Genomic DNA, 23,793 nt, shown 5'->3' with positions numbered 1-23,793 from the left:
GATAATTTTACATATGAATCTTCAAATTAATAAAGGATACAAATTTGCAGATTTCTCTGGCTTGTTTCTCGCACCTTATCTATGTATGTAAGCAGAAGTAGGAAATCTATATTCTTATGTGTGTGTTGAGCATTTAACTTATAAATTCTAAATTCTAAACAATAGTATCTATAAATCCTTACTGTTTTTTATTGTAAGCATATCATTCAGTTAGCATATATTTCTTGAGAACTCCTACATGCAATCTTTAGTGAGGGTTAAAAGAAGTATGAAAATTTGCTGGGCATGGTAGCACACGCCTGTAATCCCTCTATGAAACATCCAAGCGTCTCTGGGATCAGCTGAGAAAGAATCTTGTCCCTGCTATCCCAAGGTCATGGCATGGATATTCCAAATCAAGACCAACTGAAGCAAGTGCAGAGGTATATTCCAAATGCAGAAGAACCCAAGAAGACAGTAATTCCACTCAGAAATCCTAGTAAGGGAGCCAGTACACATCTTGTTTCACACACAATGACTTGTGGTTTCTGAATGAGGCAGTAGCACAATATGGAGGAGATGGAGTAAGAGTAGGAGCTGCTGCCGGGCATGGTGGCGCATATCTGTAATCCCAGGGACTCGGGAGGCTGAGGCAGGAGGATCCCGAGTTCAAAGCCAGCCTCAGCAAAAGTGAGGCTCTAAGCAACTCAGTGAGACCCTGTCTCAAGATAAAATACAAAATAGTACTGGGGATGTGACTCACTGGGCAAGTTCCCCTGAGTTCAATCCCCAGTACCCCCTCCCAAAAAAATGAAATATGAAAATTTATTCCTATTTAAAAGAATGGTAAAGTCCCACTGACAAGAATTTAACATTTTGTAAAGGATTTCCTTCTTACCTAGTATTTTCCTCACAACAATCCAGTGAGGTAGGTTCTGTTCCCATTTAACAGAGTCTTCAGAGGCTCTGAAAATTTGAGGAATCTGTCTCTGATCACACAATAATGGCAGAATTGAGTTTCCTACCCAGGTCACGGGTTCCAACTTCTGTTCCCTTACTCAATCTAATTGGGAGAGAAAACATCCCATTCACAGTTTTCCAGTGGTTCAAGGCAGGGGATGACAAATGCCAACTAAAACAACAAATGTAGGCACACTCCCCTACCTTGGAGCATTCTAGAAAGGGCACCATTGATCTCATTCACTCACTCTGAGCACCAGACTTATGGTTGCAAATGTCCTTATCCTCCCATGAAGCTATTTTATTCAGGACATAATAAAAAGCACAAAAATTCAGCCAATACTGTGGGAGCAAGGCATCTTTAAGTAAAATTCTGTATGCAGCAAACTAAAGCCATAGAGAAGGTGGTTCCAATATTCACTTTCAATCATTCCTGGCCAAGGAACTGGGGAAAACGGAGTGAATCATTTTTTTCCTTTGTAAGTAATTAAATATATTTTTAAAACTTATATGTCAAATGAAAGATGTTTAAAGGAAATCAATCTAGAATGAGAGTGGAAATGAGTGGGGAATTGCCTGGAAGGGGCATGAGGGCATGTTTGGGGTGTGGATATGTTCTGTGGTTTGTATTTAGAGGTCGTTACTCAATGTTTGCAACTCACAGGAAAGAAACCCTTAAAATCTGTGTATTTTATTTTATGGTAATTACACCCCACTTCTCAATGTACAAAAGAATATACAGTATTTCAAAATTATTTTGGGGATATGTTAGCAAAAAGGCTTGATAATCATTGTTCTAGGCATACATGAAACAGATCTCTTGTTTTTTCCAAGAATCTTGCTTTTCATTTTGGTTTCTCAGAACCATGCAGCTTGACTACAAGGAAAAGTGATTCATAACATCATGTTATTTATGTTTTTTTATTGTTAGCTTTAGTGTTTTTCTTATAGCTGCCAAGGATTTTATGCTTACAAACATTCTCTGATAGAATAGAAAAGAAAGGTAGGGAGTAAAATCCACCAGGGAAAAGGTTATTCTTCAGATAATTTAGTGAATGAATATATTTTTGTTTGTAATTGTTCCTCTAAGGACCTCTTTTTTGGATGAAGAATATGGTGATTAAAGTAAATGGAGCCCCCAGATCTAGAGACTTGCTCTCAAATTTATATGAATTTAGAAGGCAAAAAAATGTCCTGGCACACAGACGTTTGCATGAATAACTAAGTGGATGCAGGGGGGTCACACTGACTGGAGATGCTCAATACTGATGGTTTTATCCCTGACCTAGCCCTGGTTATCATTTCTCTGCAACTTGCCGATTCAGCTATGCCATAAAAACCTTAATAACCAGCTGAATCTTCTTGCAAAGAAGGCATAAAATCCCAGGCTTCTTTAATCTTCTGGCACAGTGAAAACAAGTGACAAGGTGGCCTGTCCTTTCATGAGTGATAGTCCTGCTTCCTGGTCTTTTCTCACATGTGCTGCATGACTTCAAGACATTTTGTCAGTCCTCCATGCTTTCTATAGCTTTCTGTTCTGAAAGGCCATCTGGGCTTTCAGAACTGTGAGCTAAATCCAAGAGTTTCACTGAGCTACAGGGATCAAGAAGTTTGGATTTTATTTTACTTGTAGATCTTAGGCTGTGAGAACTGGAACTGAAATGGTTCTTTGGCAATCTGGGGCATCAACTCCTTTGTTGTCTTTCTTTTCAGGTATGGCAGTGAAGACAGTCACGAAGGGAGAATGGGTTAGTTCAGAATATTCCAGATACCCATCTTTCCTCAGGGCCCCACATTCAAAAACTTTACAGAGTTAAATTTCTTGTACTCAGTAATGCTACCATCCCTCCTCAGGAGTAACTTCATCATCAGTGCCATCCCTTAAGAATGGAGAGTGCTCAAGGTCATTTTTTTCCCCACTTTAATCATCTTTATTTTTTTTACTCCCATTCCCAACTTTCCCACTTGTTTGATCAGTCTCAGCAGCTTCTACCCTTTTTTTTTTTTTTTGGTACCAGGGATTGAACACAGGGATGCTTAGGGCCTCATTAAGTTGTGAGGCTGGCTTTGAACTCGGGATCCTCCTGCCTCAGCCTCCGGAGGCCCTGGGATTACAGACATGCACCACCATGCCCAGCAGCAGCTCCTACTCTTATTCCATCTCCTCTGTACTGTGCTACTGCCTCATTCAGAACACACAAGTTATTGTGTGTGAAACAAGGCGTGTGCTGGCTCCCTCACTAGGATTTCTGAGTGGGATTACTGTCTTCTTGGGTTCTTCTGCATTTGGAATATACCTCTGCACTTGCTTCAGTTGGTCTTGATTTGGAATATCCATGCCATGACCTTGGGATGGCAGTGACAAGATTCTTTCTCAGCTGATCCCAGAGATGCTTGGATGTTTCATAGAGGAACTCTGACATCCTAGTGGTTTTCCTCACAGGTCGCCAGCATAATACTATATGCTGTAGGTTGCTTCTGCTGAGCATCTGCTTCTCCACTTATCCACTAGCCTGGCACTGCATGACCACTCCATCAGAGACAGTTCATTGTTGTAACCGCTGCCTACCAAACCTTCAAAGTGGCAGGTTTGATTGCACCTATTGTACGCATAAAATCAATCTAATGGATTTTCTCAGGAGAACCTGCAAGCACTATCAGATGTTGAACACTGGGCAGAAGTGGAAAATGATGCCATTTGATGCTGAAGAAGAAACTGCAGTCAGTTGATCAAAACTTATAACTGCTCCCTGGGTTGCGACTCTGATGAATTTAGAGGGTGTCAGTCACGGGTCCCAAGGTCTCAAACAGCATTTTGAAAGAGTGTGTCGCTGAGAATTTTTAAGAGATACTTTTCCCTGAAACAATCTCTTTGCTCTCATGTACTAGGTTGAATAGTGTTTCCCCCCAAAAAGTTCATGTCCAGCTGGTACCTTGAAATGTGATCTTATTTGGAAATAAGATCTTTGCAATTATAATTACCAAAAATGAGGTCATACTGGATTAGTGTGGGGCCATAATCTAATGACTTTTGTACTATTAAGAACAGGAGAAGACACAGAGATGCTTAGAGGAGAAGGTCATGGGACAACAGAGGCAGATATTGGAGTGAATCATCTGCAAGCCAAGGAACTCCAAGGCTTGCTGGCAAGCATTAGAGGCTAGGAAGTGGCAAAGAAGGATCTTTTCCTAGAGTCTGCAGAGAGAATGTGGCTCTGCTGACAACTTGATATTGGATTTCCAGCTTCCAGAACCATGAAAGAATAAATTTTTATTGTTTTAAGTCACCTGGTTTGTATGTTATGACAGCTATGTTGGTATCTTTCAATGTTCATGCTCTGAAATTCTTCCCTAAGTACCACATAATGAAAGGAATCATAGAGTTGTGGTTCAGTATGGTGATTCTAAAGCCAGATTACTTTGGTTTGTTTTCTTAACACTTCCACTTAATAGCTGTGTGCCCTTCAGCAACTTATCCCACTTTTCTGTGCCTCAGTTTTCCTGACCTATAAAGCAGGAATTGGATGAATTAATAATGGTAAGGGTTTATAGGTGTTTGTTATATGAAAAAAATGTTCATCAGGTTGAAATGGATGCATAGAAATGGGAATGATTACATGGAGGAGGAATTAGACCATGAGCTGTATCTTCAGGAACTGGGTAAGGCTAACCAAAGTTGCCCAAGTGGGAAAAATGGGGTGAGCAAAGTCTTGCTCAGGCATAAGGGAAGGGGGAGGCAAGACTCTATTAGGCAGGGCTTTCCAACATTTTCTCCACAATGGGCAGCATTGAAACTTATAATATTTAGACACACATGGGTCGGTGAGGCTGCTTGCAGCTGCAGCTTGGAAATCACTGTCTAAGTTCTGAAGAGCCCAGGGGAGACAATACCTTAATACATTTGTAACTCATTCCCAGACCTGAGGAGGAGCTCAGGTTCTGAGCAGTTTCTCCCACTCCAAGGTACATTAAATGCAGATTCTGACTCAGTAGGTCTGGAATGGGCCCAGCACCTTCATTTCTAACAAGCAGGGGATTTGCCGGCTTCTTGTCTAAAGACCACATTTTGGATCAAAATCTTTGATACTGAAAGTGTGATTCATGAGCCAGCAGCCTCAGTATCACCTGTGAAATTGTTAGAAATATTATATCTTAAGTTCCCCCATCATCAAACCTACTGAATCAGAGTCTGCATTTAAATGAGGTCCTCAGCTGAGAGAAATGCACATTAACATTTGAGACATGCTGGATTAGAAGACTAGGTAACCCCGCTTGCTAAAGGATGATGATCTAGCCATTTCTGTTTTTAGACCCAGCTGTACATAAGATTCCTGCAGGGAACTTTTAAACATCCAGATGCCCAGGCCAAAGCAACTTAATGAAACAAAAATCTCTGCAAGTGGAACTCTGGAAAAGCAGTATTAGTTTTTAAACTTTCCAGGTGATTTTAACATGCATCCAAGGCCTGGACCCACTGAGCTAGGGAAGAACCTCTAAGCAGGGCCAGAGAGACCAAGGCTATGCAGACTTCTTGATAGGAATTAGGTCCTTTTGTGAGCCTAGCACAGCGTAGAAGTTAAGTGCATGGACTCTGGAGCAATCAGGGTCTTCCTGGGTTTGAACCCTGCTTTGTACCCCTTGCTAGTTGTGCGATGTCAGGTAAGAAAGGTACTTAATCTCTCTTTACCTCCATTTTCTTTAAACTGGGATGGCAATAATAGTAACTGTCCCACAGCATGTTCATGTAAATGAGTTAAAATGTAAAGATACCCATTATAGTGTTTGACATATAGTAAGTTCAATGCGAGCATTCGTTCATTTTAATATGTATCATATTCTTTCGTTTGGGGGATCATAGAGGGTTTCTCACTTTCCTGTCACCCTGCCCTATCCTCAGTGCTAGATTTTTGGGCAGCAATCACACCTCTGATTAAGTGCTTAATAAATATTTTAGGGAATACATGACTGAATGGCTACAATGCCCCCTTGTGTATTCAGTGAGAAGAAATAACAAAATATACAGTTGGTTCTTGATACCAGGATAGGTAGTATGACCAACTCCTCTGAATGCCAGGGCAGAGAGGTTTCCCTGGACATGAGACTTCACTAAACCTGATGAAGTACCAGGCAATCTAAGATGAGTTAATTACCTAAGAAGGGCACTACCCAAAATCCATTTCATCAAAATACTATTTTCAAATAAGCACAAGGAGACTCCTGGTGTCCACTCATTTATGTACACGTGGTAACGGCTATGGTCATGGTCGCTCTCTTCCTAGTCTTGGTGCGTGTACATGCACATGCGCGCATGCATGTGTACACACTGCATGTATACCTAGAAGGTAGTGTTTGGTGTGTCACTTCAAGTGTTCTATGGTAAGTACTTTGCATGCTCAGGAAGAAGTATCAGATGGCCTGGTTGAAATCCTGGTTATGCCATTTAATAACTTTGTGATATTGGGCATGCTTCTTAGCCTCTTGGTGTTTTGGTTTCTCTGGCAACAAGATGGGGAGAATAATCATATCATCTTTCAGAATTGTTAGGAGAATAGATGTGAAGTGTTTATCAGTCTGTTGGACTGATGTTAGAGAGTATTATAATTGCTGTCTCATTAACACTATCAGGCGACCTGTATTCCTCCTCTGCTTCTTTCCCTTTCTCACCTTCAGCCTCTTCCCTTTGCCATGAATCCTCTGCACCTTGCCTTCTGTTTCTTCTCCATTCTCTCTCTCTCCTACACCAGAGGGACCACTAATAATTTTACTTTTCCTTTCAGTATTGTACAGGCTGAGCCCCTTGCAAGGGCACCTGGTGGAAGGAGCCTAGAGGGGCCGAAGTCCAAGTCCTTCCATCTAATGTAGAGCAGATGCCCCAAAGGGGTGTCTATTCCTAATTCACACAAAGATCAGGCAAGCTGCGATGGAAACTCGTCAATGGTCTAGGGAAGAATAAGGGTTTTGTGACTGTATTTCATGAGGGTTTTAGTGACTATATTTCATGTCTCAGTACTTTCAGATCTCCTAGCTGCCCAGGTCATGCTAACCTCAAACATTCTTTACTTCCTTTAAGACATCTGTACAGATCAAAGATGGAGGCATCTTTCCAAAAGGATGAGTGAAATAAGAAATTTTTGGTTTATGAATGCCATGTTTTTCAATATGAAGCCCAAACTACCCAAACTTGGAACAGGATGTGCAGCTTTTAAAAATTAAAAATTTTTCAACACCTACAATAATAATAATATGAACTATGAGTAGCTAAGACCAACTAGTTTAACTGACCCAAAGATCTAAAGCAAACCCAACAGAGATGAACAGAGTCCTCAGTTCCCCCTCAGACACATGAGCTGCTTTATGTCATATGCTACTACAGTGTTATGAATTTGTGATAAACAGCACTAAGATGAAGACAGAAAATGAACACAATCTACCTTTCTCCTTTGATTGGTAGATCAGAGTCAAGAGGTGAATGGTAGTGGATGTGCACTTCAGAAAACGTGGTAAATTCTGTTCCTGTGACCTTATTGGATGAGATGGGGAATCATAAGGCAGTCACTATTAAAGCTATTAATAATGTTTGAAGAATGATCAAGAATACTAAGTAATATAGGTATCTGATGGAGCAGTAAGTTGTTTCTTGATTTTATCCCATTCACTATTCACCATCCTTGGTTTAAATATAAGTATGGAAGCCATGCATCAGATATGCAGCAAATACTTTTAATAGCAAGTAGGGATACAAAAATAACACTACTCTGGAAATAGGGGATGAAATGTAACCAAGTGAAATTAATGTAGATAAAAGTAATTCCTGTGCAAAGTCCAAAGAAAACTTGACTCAAACATGTACAAATGAATATATCATGTATTATTAGGTTGTTTATTATATAATTAACATTATATATAAATTAGCATATTATATTAAAGGATATAATATAGACTATAATTAATGTTACATATTAATTAATATATTGCATAATTATATAATGAGCAATAGAATAATATGTAATGTGCACACTGACCATATTATAATTTTGCATATCTTTTAGACCCAGAAATTCTTCTAGGAATTTACTTTAGAGAAAATTTGTATGTGTGGGTGGATGAGGGGAGTAATAAAGAGAGCCTAGAAGTGAAGTCAGCACAGAACTTATAATAATATTAAAAAATTGGAAAGCAGCCTAAATACATGTCAGTAGGGATTGGTAACTAAATTATGGTAAATGTAAACAAAAGAAAATGAGACAATCTTTAAAAACTGTGCTGTTTCAACAGTGTTTCTCAAACTGGGATCTGAAAACATCATGTATTAGAATCCTCTGGGATACTAGATATACATACAGGTTTCTGGGCCCTCCCCAGAATACTGAATCAGGGATTCTGGAGGCGGGTAAAGGGAAATACATTTTTAACAAGTATCCTCAAATAATTCTGATACCCACTCAAAATTTAAGGGTTACTATAAAAATAATATTTAATGGCATAGGAAAATGTTTATGACATAGTGACAAAACAAGTCCAAAACAGGATGATCTCTTATGTAAAAACAAATATTTGTGTAGAAGAAATTATGAACAAGGCCAAAATGATAACCATGGTTACTATAAAATGTTGCATTAATAGAAGCAAGTATTCAAGAAATAGGGGATAGTTCCACATAACTCTGTATTGGTCATACCTGTAATATTCCATTGAGGAAGAAAATCTACTTAGATTTAAGTAGTATTGGATGTAAAGAGAATGTGAAGAAGGAGTCAAAGATGGATCCAAAATTTGGAAGAATAGTGATGTATTAATGGAACAAATTAGAGAAGCTGATTTAGCTAGTTTTGAACATGGAAGATTTGAACATCTACTAGGAAACAACCGGAAGGCAATTGCGATTCTGGATGAGAATTCAAGAAATTGAGTGGGTCTAGATAAATAAATTGAAAAACAATAAAGTTGTAGGAATAGATTAAAGAAAAGAGACAAAAGAGAAGGTGGCCAAGGTCCACTCTCTAGAGAATGCCTTTTATTAGTAGAAGTGCAAGGGGAAAAAATCTTCAGTATGGAAATGAGTCTGGTAGAGGAAGAAACAGTAAGATCCACTGTCACCAACCATTATCCAAACAGTTTTAACGAGGAGGAGAAGGTCAAAGAGGATGAAAACAAAGATTTGGTCACTGGATTGGGCAAATATATCAGTGGGGACCTTCCACAGAGGAATCAGGCATCTATAGCCAGATGGCAAGGAATTAAGGAATAATAAAATTGTGAGGAAGACCAAAGTGCCAGTGCAGACATTGCTGCATTTTGAGGTCACTTAGTGACCTCTCTAATTACAGAGAAATGACTATGGTTTTCATCCTTTTGTAAGATGGAACTGGGACGAGTTTCCTCCAGTGTTCTTTCCGCAGGGAAACAACTGGAATTTGTGTTGTTCCTCCTCTTGTGGAACTTTAAATTGCCCTGTACAGTATAGTAGTTCCCACTTATCCATGGGGGATATATTCCAAGGCCCCCCCTTAGTGAACGCTTGACACCCATGATGATACCAAACCATGTATCCAAGCACTGTGATACTGCAACAGTTGATCTGATAACTGAAAGGACTACTAAGTGACTAATAGGCAGTAGCATGTAAGGTGTGGCTATGCTTGACAAAGAGCATGACTTACAACCTAAATGGAATAGGACAGTATGATAGTTCATCATGTTACTCAGAATGGAATGCAGTTTAAATAAATAGTTTATTTCTGGAATTTTTATTTCAAATTTTCCTACTGCAGTTGACTGTAATGAACTGAAATCATGGAAAGTGAATATACCAATAAGGGGGGACTGTTGTATAAGTTGTTGAGAAATAATTCGTATTTCCCCTTCCTGGATTCTTTTCTTTTCTTACTCCATTCTGCTTTCTTGCCACACAAAAGTTTGGAGTTAGACAGAGTATAGAAGCCATCTACAAAAGATTTTCCTTTCTGGCTTTTGTTTTCAAAAACCTCAGCCTCTCCATGAATTATAATGGTGTCTTAGACAGTGAGGCAAGAGAGAGAATACTTTTGAAGAAAACAAGAAGGGTTTCCCTAAGACTAAAATAAAATTCCTGTGTCTGGGTACAAGACAGACAAATCTAAGAGCCCAAAGAACCACAGGTACTTATATTTTGCATTCTGACAGTTCCATGACAGGAGGTGGATTTCAGACAACTGAGCTGGTCAAAGGAGGCTGGATCATGGCAGAGGCTCCCAGAAGCCAGGACTTCTTCAGCCCCCAGCACAGTTAATAGCCTTGCAGAATCTGAAGGACTGAAGTGACACTTTGGGTTGGCTCTGTGACATATCAGTGATAGTTCTGAACTGCCCAAGATCCAGAGGGCCATCCCTATGTCTTACCACTGCCTGAAACCCAGATCCTTGGCACACTCAGAGAGTGAGAGAAAGGGCCCAAGAATATCTGTGGTTGAATTTCCTACCAGCTTGGCAGGATTGGGATTGGGTTTTATGAAGAATAAAGAGATACAGTGTTTCTTTCTCACTGGAGTTTGCAGATTGAAATTTATGTCTGCTGTACTAGAGGAAGTCAGGCTCCTACTCTTGAACAAGATGAGTACCTTATTCACCTGTAAAGAAAACCAAGGGGATAGAACGAGTATCTCTAGATGATGGAACAACTGGTATGTAGCTAGTAATAAGTTCATAGGATGGAATAAAAGAAAAGTGATCCCATTGTCTGAAAGATGAATTCTGGTTCATCCCTGTTGCATAGGTTTCCTGCATCTCTGGCCAAAGTACTTCATCTCCCTGGGCCTCAGTTTACCAATAAGAAAAATGAAAATATTGTATCAAGTAAATGCCAAAGCCTCTCCCGCATTTTGAGACTCTTTGGTTTTGGTTCTCTCTTTTATCATGGTGAATTGAGTTTATTTCTTAAAAATGAGTTGGATTCAGTAGCCTCATTACCTCTGAGCTACAGTCAACTTGGCCTAGGACAAGCAAGAAAGCAGCATGTGCTGGGACAGTTATCATTACTGAGTAATCTTTAAGTGTGCATTTTGATCTGCACAGATCCAGGATTTCAGAAACAGTGCATCAGTTCATGCAGATTTAATTGAGGGGGGCAGAGGGTGCTGAAACCAAGTTTGCTCTTTAAGCCCGGGCCATCCAGTGAAGATGGGTTTGCATACTAGTCTCAGAGGGCTAATTTATCACTCTAGAGAGCAATTTCTCATTAACACAATGTCAATACTGCTGGGGATTAGCTCGACCACCTTTGGAAGAGGTTAAATTACCTTTTAATCAGCATATGGAAGAATAAAGCTTCTGTTCCATCATGGCATAATAGCCTTGCTAATTTGACATCTTATAAAAGCCAAAGCAGTTCTAACTATACCTGTGTTCTGTGACCGGCATCATTTCCAGAGAGACAGAAGACAGGAAGAAGGGTTTCTGTGGCTGTTATCCAAACTGGCATAATTGATGTGGGTGCAGTGGGTTATAGTTAATGGTCTGTGTTTAATTATGGAGGCAGTGACACAAGGCCTCAAGGATGAGAAGGCACTAACCAGATGATGTACCACTTTCTCAGTTATGAGTTCTCTGAGTGACTGGATAGAGTCAGAACAATAGCATAGCAAGGTGGCCTCATTTCCTTGTTTCTCCTGGGATTTGAACCTGGTCCTCAAGAGGCACAAGGCTGTACTTACATGATGTGCCCAAACTCATACTGACAAGGTCTCGTGGGAACAGTCATATAGTCTCCAGATAAAAGTTTTTAAAAATCTACTACTATGGAAATCCATTTCCCATTTGAGCAGGATAATTTACATTGATTTATGCCCACAATTCATCAGCCACTTTGGAAAGATGGGATTTCCATCTTGTTTTATTTCCTAAAACATTGAAACGACCTTTTATCCACTAACTTGAAAAGTAATAACAATAACTGTTGCAGAACTGCATATTATCATACCACATCCATTCTTAAATTTTGACAATAGAGCCTTCAGGTTTTAGTGGGACACATGACTGTATAGCCACAGACTACATTTCCCAGCCTTCATAGCACCAATAAGAGACCACGTGACTAAATTTTAACCAATAAGAAGGGAGTAGAAGTGATGAGTCTAATGTCCAGTTCATATTCTTAAAGGGAACAGCTCATCCTTGTCTGGTGGGTAAGAATGAGGCTATGGTAGATGTTGGTTCAGTTTCAATCTTCAAGTTAAGAAAGACACCTCATGGAATGATGGGGGCAATAACAAAGAAGTAATCTGGGTCCTTAGATGACCTCTGAGAGGAAGTTTATCCTGCCCCTATCAGCTGCCTTCAAACTGGGACTTTTACCTAACTGGATCTTCTGTTTTGTTTAAGCTACTGGTATTTTGCTCCCTATTAAAAATCATGATTTATATCAGTCAAGCACCTTCCAGTTTGAAAAAAACACTTTATTTAATATGTTTTATCACTTAGCTGCATAAGACACACTGGCGAAACACAGATGGGGGAGTGGTTAGAGCATCTATCTGACAGGAGAGGAAATGGAGGCTCAGAGAAGACATGTACCTATCTGGATATGAAGCCACAGCATGAACCCAGGTCTTTGGACTCCTATTCCAGTGCTCCTTTTACTATAATATTGCCTTTCCTTCCCTGGGAACCTCAAGACACAGTCACTATGAGAAGGAAGTTCCCACTCACTGAAACTCATAACTCTTGGTGTTTTGATTGCTTAAGCATCCCATCCCCTTCTAGCTCTTCTCTCCTGCTTTCTACCTTTTACAGACCCCCAAACCCAACAAAACAAAGAGGCCCCATAAGGCAGTTTTCTTTCTTTCTTTTTTTAAAGTTGATTACATTGCTTAAAATGAGAAGTGTGGGATCAGGGAGGGGGTGCATGTGCAGTAGAAGGAATATTTTATCAATGACATTGTTTAGAATGACCAGAACATTGGGGTAATAAAAAGCAGAGCGACTTTTAGTCAGTTTTATTATGTTTTTAAATTCTCTACAGGCAATGAACCCCTTATTGTATATACCCCCTTTTATGCCTGCACCCAGGACCACTTCCGTCACCCCGTCAGTATACCACAACATAATGATTATGAAGGGAAAAAATTACAAAACACAAAATTCAGTTAACTTTTGTCTTGTTCTCTTTAATACAAATACATATCCAGGAAATGGCTGGCACGTTTGTACCTTTGTACCGATTGCTGCCTGTTCCATTTAAACGATCTTCTTTAAAGAAGAGGAAAGCGTGTCTGTTTCCTTGGGTTTCCTTTCCTCTCTCTTATCTCCATAGTTACAAGAGTTGGTTCTGTGACTTTTTTTTAAGTTGGCATCTCGCCCAACTCAAATTGATTATAAAGGTTGGGAGGGACAGTTGAGATCTGCGGCTTGATTCCCGGGTAAGTTGGCTGTTTGGAAAGATAGCATTGACAGCTGAGATAGCCTGCAGATGGGAAGGCAAGTCTGGAGATTCCGTGTTTTATTACGGAGCTGATGAATGACTCACTAGTTTGGGTTCTTCCTCGGAGGAGCACAGAAAGATAAGTGCCTGGAAGAAATCAGCAAATCACTTCTTTCCTCAAAGGCTTTATGGTAGGGTTGCCAGATTAAATAGAGGACACCAGTTAAATTTGCATTTCAGATAAACAAATTTTTTTTAGTTGAGTATGCCCCCAAATCTTGCATGGAATATACTTACAATAAAAACACGGATGCCTGGTTGTATTTGCATATCACATAAACAAGGAATAATTTTTTGATGTAAGTGTATCCCATGAAATATTTGGGACTTACTTATATTTCAATGTTATTCATTGTTTATCTGAAATGCAAATTTTAACAGGGAATCTTATATTTTTCAATTATAAATTTGGCAGCCCTACTTACAGAAAACTAGCAAGATTTCATGAAATGGTCTCTTTTAATTCAGGAGAAGCCAATCTTGCTTTTCTCTTAAAGAATTATGTAGGCTGTAGAATTTTATTTATTAGTGGGAAAGGGCAGAGAGAGAAGATTAGGGAAAAGAGATGGAACTGGAAGAGAGTAGACTGCAGTCTGAAAGCTGCTCAGCCAACAATTGACTGCCAGAACTTGGACAAGACCCTTTACCTGCCTGTGACTTAGTTTCCTAAAAGGAGGGGATCAAATGGTCTCTCTAAGGATAAAATGATTCTGTAGTCTTATGCTCTTCCTACATTACTGATATTTTGATGGAATTCATATTCCCTGAGATGATATAGGTTGGCAATGTCCCATAGAAGTAAAATGCAAGCCACATGTATAATTTTAAAATTTTTAGTAGCAACATTATAAAATTACAAACAAGTGAAATTAATTTTTGATAATATGGCTTATTTAATTACATTTAAATATTAAAATTTCAAAATATAATCAATGTAAAATTATTAATGAGATAATTTACATTCTTTTTTGTACTAAGTCTTCAAAATCTGGTGTTTATCTTTATAGCACATCTCAATTTGGACCAGCAACATTTAAAGTACCATGTGGCTCATTGGATACCATATTGGACAGCATAGGAGTAGGCTAAATAGATAGATAAACAAACAAACATGTAAATGAATACATTTTCACTACTAGGTAAACTCCAGAAAGAGAGATCTTTGAAGGATTATGGAGAGAACTTAGACTATTATGGAACATATTTAAAGACCTTAATATATTAATATACAGTTGATTCTTCTTATTCACAGATTCTGTATTTGGGAATTTCCTTACTTACTAAAATTATTTGTAATCCCCAATCCAGTATGCCCACTCATGAGCATGAACATGCGCAGAGCTCTTGAAAAGTTGAATTGCCCAGTGCACACATTTCTAGCTGAGATCAACCAAGGTTACCCTCTACTTGTTTTAGTTCTTGGAGTATGAACAAGTGTTCTTCTTGTGGTTTATTTAGTTCCACATTTTTACTTTTAGTTGGTGATTCCACCATTTAAAATGACCTCCCAAGTAAGTTCTCTAGTGTTATCTAGTGTCCCTAAATACAAGAAAGCTTCCATATGCTTATGGAGAAACCCATAAGGTAACCTTTCTCCAGGCCAGAGTTAGAGCTGTAAGTTATGAGTTCAATGTTAATAAGTCAACAATATGTATTAAATAAGGCATCTTTAAACAGAAACACTCATAAAACAAGATTATTTACCATCCAAAAATGTTATGACCAGAGGCTCCAGCTAGAGGTAGTAACTCAATATTTACCAAGTCATTGTTCTTGGTGACTTTTATAGAATATAGCTAATACTAACACTGAGAATCAATTGTACTTTTTTTTAGAACAGTTTTAGATTTACAGAAAATTTGAGCAGATAGTACATATATCTCTTGTACACAGTGTCCCCTCTCATGGACACCTTACATTAGTATGGTACATTTGTTACGGTGAGTGAATCGATATCAGCACATCATTATAATTAGCTTAAGCCCATAGTATATTTGGATTTCCTTAGTTTTTACTTCATGTCATTTTTCTGGATAACAGGACACCACCTCATACTTAGTCATCCTGTCTTCTTAGGCTCAACTTGGTTGTGGCAACTTCTCCGACTTTCCTTGTTTTTGATGACCTTGACAGTTTCAAGGAGTACTGGTCAAGTATATCATAGGCTGACACTCCATTGCAAATTGTGTGGTGTTTTATTCATGGTTAGACTGGGATTATGGGTTGGGGGTAATATCACAGAGGGAAATGCTATTTTTATCATATCATATCAGAGGTACATACCATCAACATGATTTATGACCGTTGATAATTGGCCTTGGTCACTTGGCCAAAGTAGTGTTTATCAGCTTTCTCCACTGTAAAGTTACTCTTTCCTTCCTTCCTCCTTTCCCTACTGTGTTCTTTGGAAGGAGGGCAGAGTAGCTACACAATTTATTTGAAGTTCTTCGGCATGGGATATTTGTCTCTTCTCCCCCATTTATTGAGCTATTCAATCATTTACATCAGAGATGTTTATTTTATATGTTGGGTTATAATCAGATATTACTTTATTTTGTTGCTCAAAGGCATCTTTGTGCCATATACACTTTTCTGTATTTAGAACAAAGAAAATAATTATAATATATTCAGATTCATTCCCAGAAGTTGAATTAGTAATTCAGTGTTTGAAATTCTTGATGTACATTAATGAATTTCTTAAACATGTGTACTACTTATTCAATATGGGCTTCATGTCAAAAGAGATGCTCCTAAGCTCTCCCTGCTCCTAGCCCTATAAAGTTACCTTTTACTATTCATTGGAGAAGCAGAAAGACTCCAGACCTGACCCAGCAAGGCAATTATTTGGTTTTATTTTTATATTCTGGCATAGATCCAGCTATACCATAGGCAAATCAAAGTCTCAAAGCATTTTAAGCACAGTAGCTGACATTTATTGAAGGCTTCATATGTGCTAGGCATAATTTTAACAGTTTTACCTGTATTAAGTGAATCCTCATAGGACTAAGAGGTATATATGGTGGTCTTCATTTTACAAATGGAAATACTGAGGCACAGAAAAATTAAATAACTTGACCAAAGTCCCTTGACTTATACATGGTTGAGAATGAATTTGAACTCTGGCAGTCTAGTGTTAGCAGTCATTCTCTCAGTGCCCCCAAGAAAATGTAGCTATATAACATGAAAACTTTTAACAATACAGTACCTTCATTGTTTATTATCACTCTTTCCTAATACCAGCATCATAAAGGATGGTCCTTTAGCATATTTTGCAACTTTTTAAAAAGTTTCCAGTATAGAAAAACTTGTCTTGTTAAAATGGGTCAGAGAACACTATGAATAAGGGCCACTTTCTATTGACAAGTGTTCCAAAAGAGAAATTTGCATTCCTGTTGATAAAAACTATATCAGATACAGTGATGGTCCAATGTTTTAGCAAATAAGAAAATGCAAGCTGAATCTTGAAACTGAAATCAGGGCTTTCCTTGTTCTGCGAGGACCAACCTTCCCTTGCTGCTGTAAGGATTCCTAAAAACAATCTTGAAAAAGGTACATGATTCCAGGAAATATTGTCTTATTTATAAAGTGGTTGGCACCTTATCTTTCTACAGACAATGTGTAATAAAAGAAAGGGGTTCTTCTTGGCATGGCTTTCAACAGCTGGAAAAAGCAGACATAGTTTAAAAAAAAAGTCTCTGAGAATATGATGATCCCCTCCTCCATCCCTGCTGTAACTGAATTAGTTACAGCAACACTAGAATCTCAGTATATTAACCCACTAGTCATTTATTTCTCAGTAATGTCAAGTCCAACGCCGGGCTCTTGCTTAGCTGGTAGTCTTTCACTACCTCCCACAGAGATTCAAGCTCTTTCCATCTTGCTCAGGGCTCTCAGGGTCAGAAGATGGGGAAAGAGACTATGCAAAAGACACTCTTGATGCTTAACACCTTAGCTCAGAAGTATTTAAAAGTATTTCTACTCACTTTTCACTGGTAATATCCCATCTTCTAATGACCACCTTTGGTCTGGGGTGGTCTGGAAAATGGACCCCTGGCTGGGCGACTGCTTGTCAGTCCCAGCTCTACATCATGGAGGTAAAGACCAATCCTAGTGGCCAGCTAGCATCTCTTGACATAAGAACCTAATGGAATGAGTTCTAATGTCTCAGAATGTTAATTGGAGTGAGAAGGGTGGTGGAGGATGTTCTATGGAAGAGACCCCGTACTCTGCTGACATGTGCCACATGTTCACAGGCTGTCACTGACTACTGACACCAGAAGAAAGCTGTCTTTCCATGCACCAGGCACAGAGATCCTGGAGAAAACACAGTCCTGAGTGGTGATTTTGAAGTGAGCATAAAGTACAAAAAGAAAAATCAACATGACATATAAAACAAATAAATAGGAAGGCAGGGAGGTGAGATGTCTATTCACAGGCATTGACTTGGTTAAGCAGCAGAAAAACTGCCTGATGTTTTAGAAAAAACAAAATAAAACAAAAAACCAGATGCTCTAGCTGCATGGCCTTGCACATGACACTTGACCACTCTGGGGATTAGTTTATGCAAAAATGCTGATGCTGGCCCAATTGTTTCAAAAGTGTCTTCTGTGATCCTATGACCTATGATCTACAGAATGGTAATGAGCACTTCCAGAGCCCCCAGAAAAGCCTCCTGCTATATATCTGGATCTGGCTTGTAGTTACACAGATGTGTTTACTTTGTAAAAATTCACTGAACCATACGCTTATGATTTGTGCACTTGTCTTTATGTATGTTTTTCTCCAATTTAAAAGTTTACAAAGGAAAGAATGCCCATCACCCTACCCACCCCCTTTATAAACATGGAGGCTAACATAATATCCAAGATCCAATTCAGGCCATGAGACACACACAGGATTTAGATGTCCTTTGCTGAGTGTGTCCCCAAGAACGTCTTCCCTTGCACTCACTGTCCCTGGGGTGAAGACAAATACTTGCTTCAAACACAGTTTGACTTTTCTAGAATCCCTGATTTCCAGAGAAATCAAGCCAATGGGAGGAGGAAGCAAGGCCAAACATGACCATAATCTTTAGGCTCACTGATGGTTTTCATTGCTTCTTGGCAGGATCCTGAGAAAGTCTCCTCTGGTGTTGGTCATCTCACACATCTTACCACCATTCACACCTTTAGGCCCCTTTGAATGTCTCCTACCTTCAGGTAGTTCCTTACACAGAGCTTATGCTGCTGCTATCTGTAGGTTGCACCAGATCGGTTAGACCGAACAAGTGCCCAAAGGACAGCAGATCTATTGGTAACCAGAAGCCAAGAGGTGGTCTGGAGTAAAAGCTGCACAGAAACATAGATGATCAGGATTGACTGGGACAACCCAATCATCCTGGGGAGCTTAGATGTTTTATAGATACAGAATAAGACAGGTGCTAAGAGTGGAAGAAGAAAGATGCCTGAGAGAAGGCTGACAGCAAAGGCCTTGAGGAGGAAGAGCCAGAAGTGAACATAACCATGATCAAGTTTTGAATTAGCAGACAGCAAGACATTAGCAGATTAGAAGGTAAGGAAGTTGGTTTGCAGGCTCAGGTTCAGAAACCCAAAGATGAGGGCACTGATTCATAGAAATGGCAAAAACTAGAGACAGTGCCCATCAAGCCCTTTGATGGCAATGAAGCATTTCCACAACCACAGTCCAGTTCCCATGAGATTACCTGATTGCCATTCCTACTTTTCCTTTTAGATATAAGCACAATGTCATGATTCCTGATGCCTTTGTTTAACCTCTGAGTTTCCCCATCCATAAAATGGGGTTAAGAATAATGCCCACTTCTTAGTACTTTGTGGAGATGAAATAAGTCAATACATGTAAAACACTTAGAACGGTACCTCTCACATCCTATGTGCTCAATAAATATTTCTTGTATTGATGATGAAGAAGATTATTTTCATGTGTTCTTTTTTGTTTTATTCTTTTTTTAAAAATTTATTTATTTTGATTCATTGTACACAAATGGGGTGCAACTGTTGTATCTCTGGTTGTACACAAAGTAGAGTCGCACCATTTGTGTAATCATACATAGGGTAATGATGTTTGTATCATTCTGTTATTTTTCCTTCCCCCCACCCTTCCCACCCCTCTTTTTCCTCTATACAATCCATCCTTCCCCCATTCTTGCCTCCCTGCCACCCCCCGTTATGTATCCTCATCTGCTTATCAGAGATCATTCAGCCTTTGGATTTTTGGGGACTGGCTTATCTCACTTAGCATGATATTCTCCTGCATCCATTTACCTGCAAATGCCATAATTTTGTTCTTCTTTATGGCTGAATAATATTCCACTGTGTATATATACCACAGTTTATCCATTCATCAATTGAAGGGCATCTATGTTGGTTCCACAATCTAGCTATTGTGAATTGAGCAGCTCTGAAAATTGATGTGGCTGTATCTCTGTAGTATGCTGATTTGAAGTCCTTTGGGTATATGCCAAGGAGTGGGATAGCTGGGTCATAAGGTGGTTCCATTTCAAGTTTTCTAAGGAATCTCCACACTGCTTTCCAGAGTGGCTGCACTACTTTGCAACCCACCAGCAATGTATGAGTGTACCTTTTTCCCCCACATCCTTGCCAACACCTATCGTTGCTTGTATTCTTGATAACAGCTATTCTAATTGGGGCAAGATGGAATCTTAGGGTAGTTTTAATTTGCATTTCTCTTATTACTAGAGATGTTGAATATTTTTTCATATATCTGTTGGTTGTTTGTAGATCTTCTGTGAAGTGTCTGCTCATTTCCTTAGCCCATTTATTGATACAGTTATTTTTAATCTTGGTGTAAAGTTTTTTGAGTTTTTTGAGTTCTTTATAGATTCTGGAGATTAGTGCTCTATCTGAAGTATGTGTGGCCAAGATTTTCTCCCCCTCTGTAGGCTCTCTCTTCACATTTTTGATTGTTTTCTTTGCTGAGAAAAAGCTTTTTAGTTTGAATCTATCCCAGTGATTGATTTCTGCTTTTATTTCTTGTGCTTTGGAAGTCATGTTAAGGAAGTCTGGTCCTAAGCTGACATGATGAAGGTTTGGACCTACTTTTTCTTCTATTAGGTGCAGGGTCTCTGGTCTAATTCCGAGGTCCTTGATCCATTTTGAATTGAATTTTGTGCAGGGTGAGAGATAGGGATTGTTTCATTCTTAATTGACACATAATTGTACATGTCTGTGGAGTACAGTATAATGTTTGGATCCATGTATATACATTGTATAATGATCTGATCAGGGCAATTAACATATATATCACTTCCTAGATTTAACATTTCTTTGTAGTGAGAACATTCAGAATCCTCTCTTCTACCTATTTTGAAATATACAATACATAGTTATTAATTTTGCAGTCCTAAAAAGAATGTAATCCTGTAATTTATAACAACATGGATAAACCTGGAGGACACTGTGTTAAATGAAATAAGCCAGGCACAGGACAAATATCACATGTGCTCTTAAACCCATAAGACCCAAGAAACCAGAGTAACTCTGTCACTTTCAGAAGAAAGATTTAAAAAAAAAAAACCTTAACCGATATATATATATATTTTTTTTTTTTTCAGTATTGGGGGTTTTACCCAGTAGTGCTCCACCACTGAGCTACATCCTCAGTGTATGTGTGTGTGTGTGTGTGTGTGTGTGTGTGTATATATATATATATATATATATATATATATATATATATATATATATATATTTGAGACAGGGTCTTGCTAAATTGCCTGGGCTGGCCTTGAACTTGTAATCCTCCTGCCTTAGTCTCCAGAGTTGCTGGGATTACAGGTAGGCACCACCATGTCTGGCTCTTAACTAATATTTTAAATTCCAAAGCATATAGAGCAATATTAATCTTATCGTGGTCATATATACTCTCATAGCTTCTAAACACAGTCCAGCTTCCTCAGGGTTGTCCTCTAAAAATGGTTGAATATTTAATTTCTTGGATCTAAATGCCTTCACCATTATATAGAGACAGACTTTTGATGCTTTAGGCACTACAGAGCTTGTAGCAAGCAAGAAGTATAGGAATCTTGCAGCAAGGCTGATATGAGCAATGGAGAAGGGAGACACATTGGAGATGAATTTAAACTTAGAATGCAAAATAACTTTGAAGACATACAGTAAATTGGAATACGTGTGCTCCATTGATGCAGTATTTTAATATAAGTCCTTCTCAACTAGAACACTGTCATCTTGAAGCCTGTCAAGATGCTGAATTGCCAGGACCTCTGGGAGAAGATAATTGGCTCCTCCAGAAGCCAACCTGGACACAAAGACCCAAGCATACATAGTCGATATAGGAGCTGGTCTGAGGAAACACCATAGGGAAGAAGGGAAGTGAAACAAGCAAGGGAAGGCAGCCAATAAATGGTGTGATATCAAACCAATTATCACTGTGGGCAACTGGCGTTAATTCCCCAGCACTTCCGGCCTGCCACATGGGAGAGCAGCACAGACTTCAGGAGCCAGAAGAGGCAAGGAATTGCAGGTTCTGGCAAGCAGAAGTTAGAATGGAATGCACTGAAGTGGTAAGGATGAGGGGATGTAGGCAGAAAGCTGAGAGTGTCTGATAGGCCCAGGAAGTTGTGGATAGGTTTGCACTTCTAGGGATCAGGTGTTGTCTCACAAACCATACTGACAAGCATCAATTCTTCCTTTTCCAAATCATTTGGGTTGAGACAAATGTGATGGTTCTCCCAAAATGGTAATTGCATTTTCCTGGAAATCAACACAGGTTTGTTTATATGCCACTTGCATGTTGCAGCACAAAGCACATGCAGATCTTGAACATCTTGAAAAAGCAGCAGAGGGACCCAGCACAAGTCTGTTCACAGACCTGCCCAGAGGATACCAAATGGTATGTTATTTCCTCCTCTCAACTGCATGTCACCAACAAAGGAACCCTACATGCTGCAAGTGGCGCTTTTCAGAGCTCTCACAGCAGGCTACAGACACGAGATTTATGCCAGTAGAAGGTCTGGCATCCTTTCTGCAATGTGTCAGTGGCACGACGGATGAATACTCAGGATGGGGAAGGTTGCTATTTTAATTTACATGCTATTGCTACCCGTTTTGGCTGGCTTACCCAGAATGCCCCAGATACCTATTTGAATGGGAAGTGTTCCATATTTGTAAGACAGACCATCTTGTGGAAATTGGTGTTTTGTCACTCTCCTGAACAGTGTGAAGTTAGGAAAATGTCTTGTGTGTCTTGTTTGTGTTATCGAATCCTAGAATTTTTTTCTCCATCTTTCTTTCTTATCAGCATTTTTTTTCAAGGGAGCTGAGAAAAGCCAAAAGAATCCTTTTCACCATTTTTTCAGAACCATTCGACATGAAAAATATAGCCTTTCATTACATCTTAATTATTGCTTGCAAAACTATAAGTAGTTTTATGCCATGATTTCTAAATATTATTAAAATTGCTTGGTAGAAATTTGAAAGCTACCAAAAATCATTTATGCTTTTGGGAATTTCTTCTTTTTATTTTTCTCTGGGAATATTGATATATTAAAAAAAAATTGGGTCCTTTGTCCCAGACCCAATTTGATGGTCTGATTTGTTTTAGATATTTACTTTTAGAAGTCATATAATTTCTTTTATATTACAACTATTATTTTGCAACATATTTCTATGCATTATTCAGTTGTCACATTTTTCAGTTTCATTTATACACAATGAATTTTGTTTATAGAACACTTAAATTGCCATATATAATATACATGCATATTTAAAATGATAAAGAGAAGCATTCAAAATTCCAACAAGTCTCATATAATTGCAGTGATGTAATATAATATAATGCAATAAAAATGCAATTTATCCCAAGGACATATTTGGCAGAATGCAAAGGTTACTGTTTTCTGACCCTAATTTTCAAGTTACTATCTGACGTTTACATTGTATATCGTTAAGAAAACACACAAGTATATCATATATTTTTGGGACTAATTTTACATAAATTATATATCTGTATGAGTTATTTGGATGATGGTGTATTCAGTCTATATTAGGAATGCCACATAGTTCACCCCCCATGACAAAAATTCTGGAAGTAAATCAGAGAAAAGAGAGATTGGAGATTCCTTCTGAGACATTCTAAAAAGAACCAACAGACTTTTAGAAATAAGACAAGCTGAACTCATGGCTAACACCCCTCCTATTACTAACACATAGAAAAAGCACATATCCTCAAGAATTTAAATGCATAAATGAGCTCAAAAGAGGTGATATGGTTTGGATGAGTATTTCCCAAAGGTTGATATATAAAGGCTTGGTCCTTTATAGAGGATAGCACAAAACTTTTAAGAGGTGGGGCCTAGTGAGAAGTCCTTACATCGTTAGAATGCCCTTGAAGGGGAGAGTTGGACCC

The 23,793-nt window shown here is 38.7% G+C and overlaps 1 pseudogene; it reads right to left on the bottom strand.

Moving 5' to 3' along the window:
- Positions 1 to 2,264: 2,264 nt before the first annotated feature.
- On the bottom strand, positions 2,265 to 5,004 carry LOC124972270 (protein Mdm4-like; annotated as a pseudogene).
- Positions 5,005 to 23,793: the final 18,789 nt, after the last annotated feature.

Source organism: Sciurus carolinensis, chromosome X (assembly GCF_902686445.1).
Source record: "Sciurus carolinensis chromosome X, mSciCar1.2, whole genome shotgun sequence".
In the NCBI taxonomy this organism is placed as follows: domain Eukaryota; kingdom Metazoa; phylum Chordata; class Mammalia; order Rodentia; family Sciuridae; genus Sciurus; species Sciurus carolinensis.
Note: the sequence above shows the minus strand (reverse complement) of the source record. Positions and strands in the feature narration are given on the sequence as shown.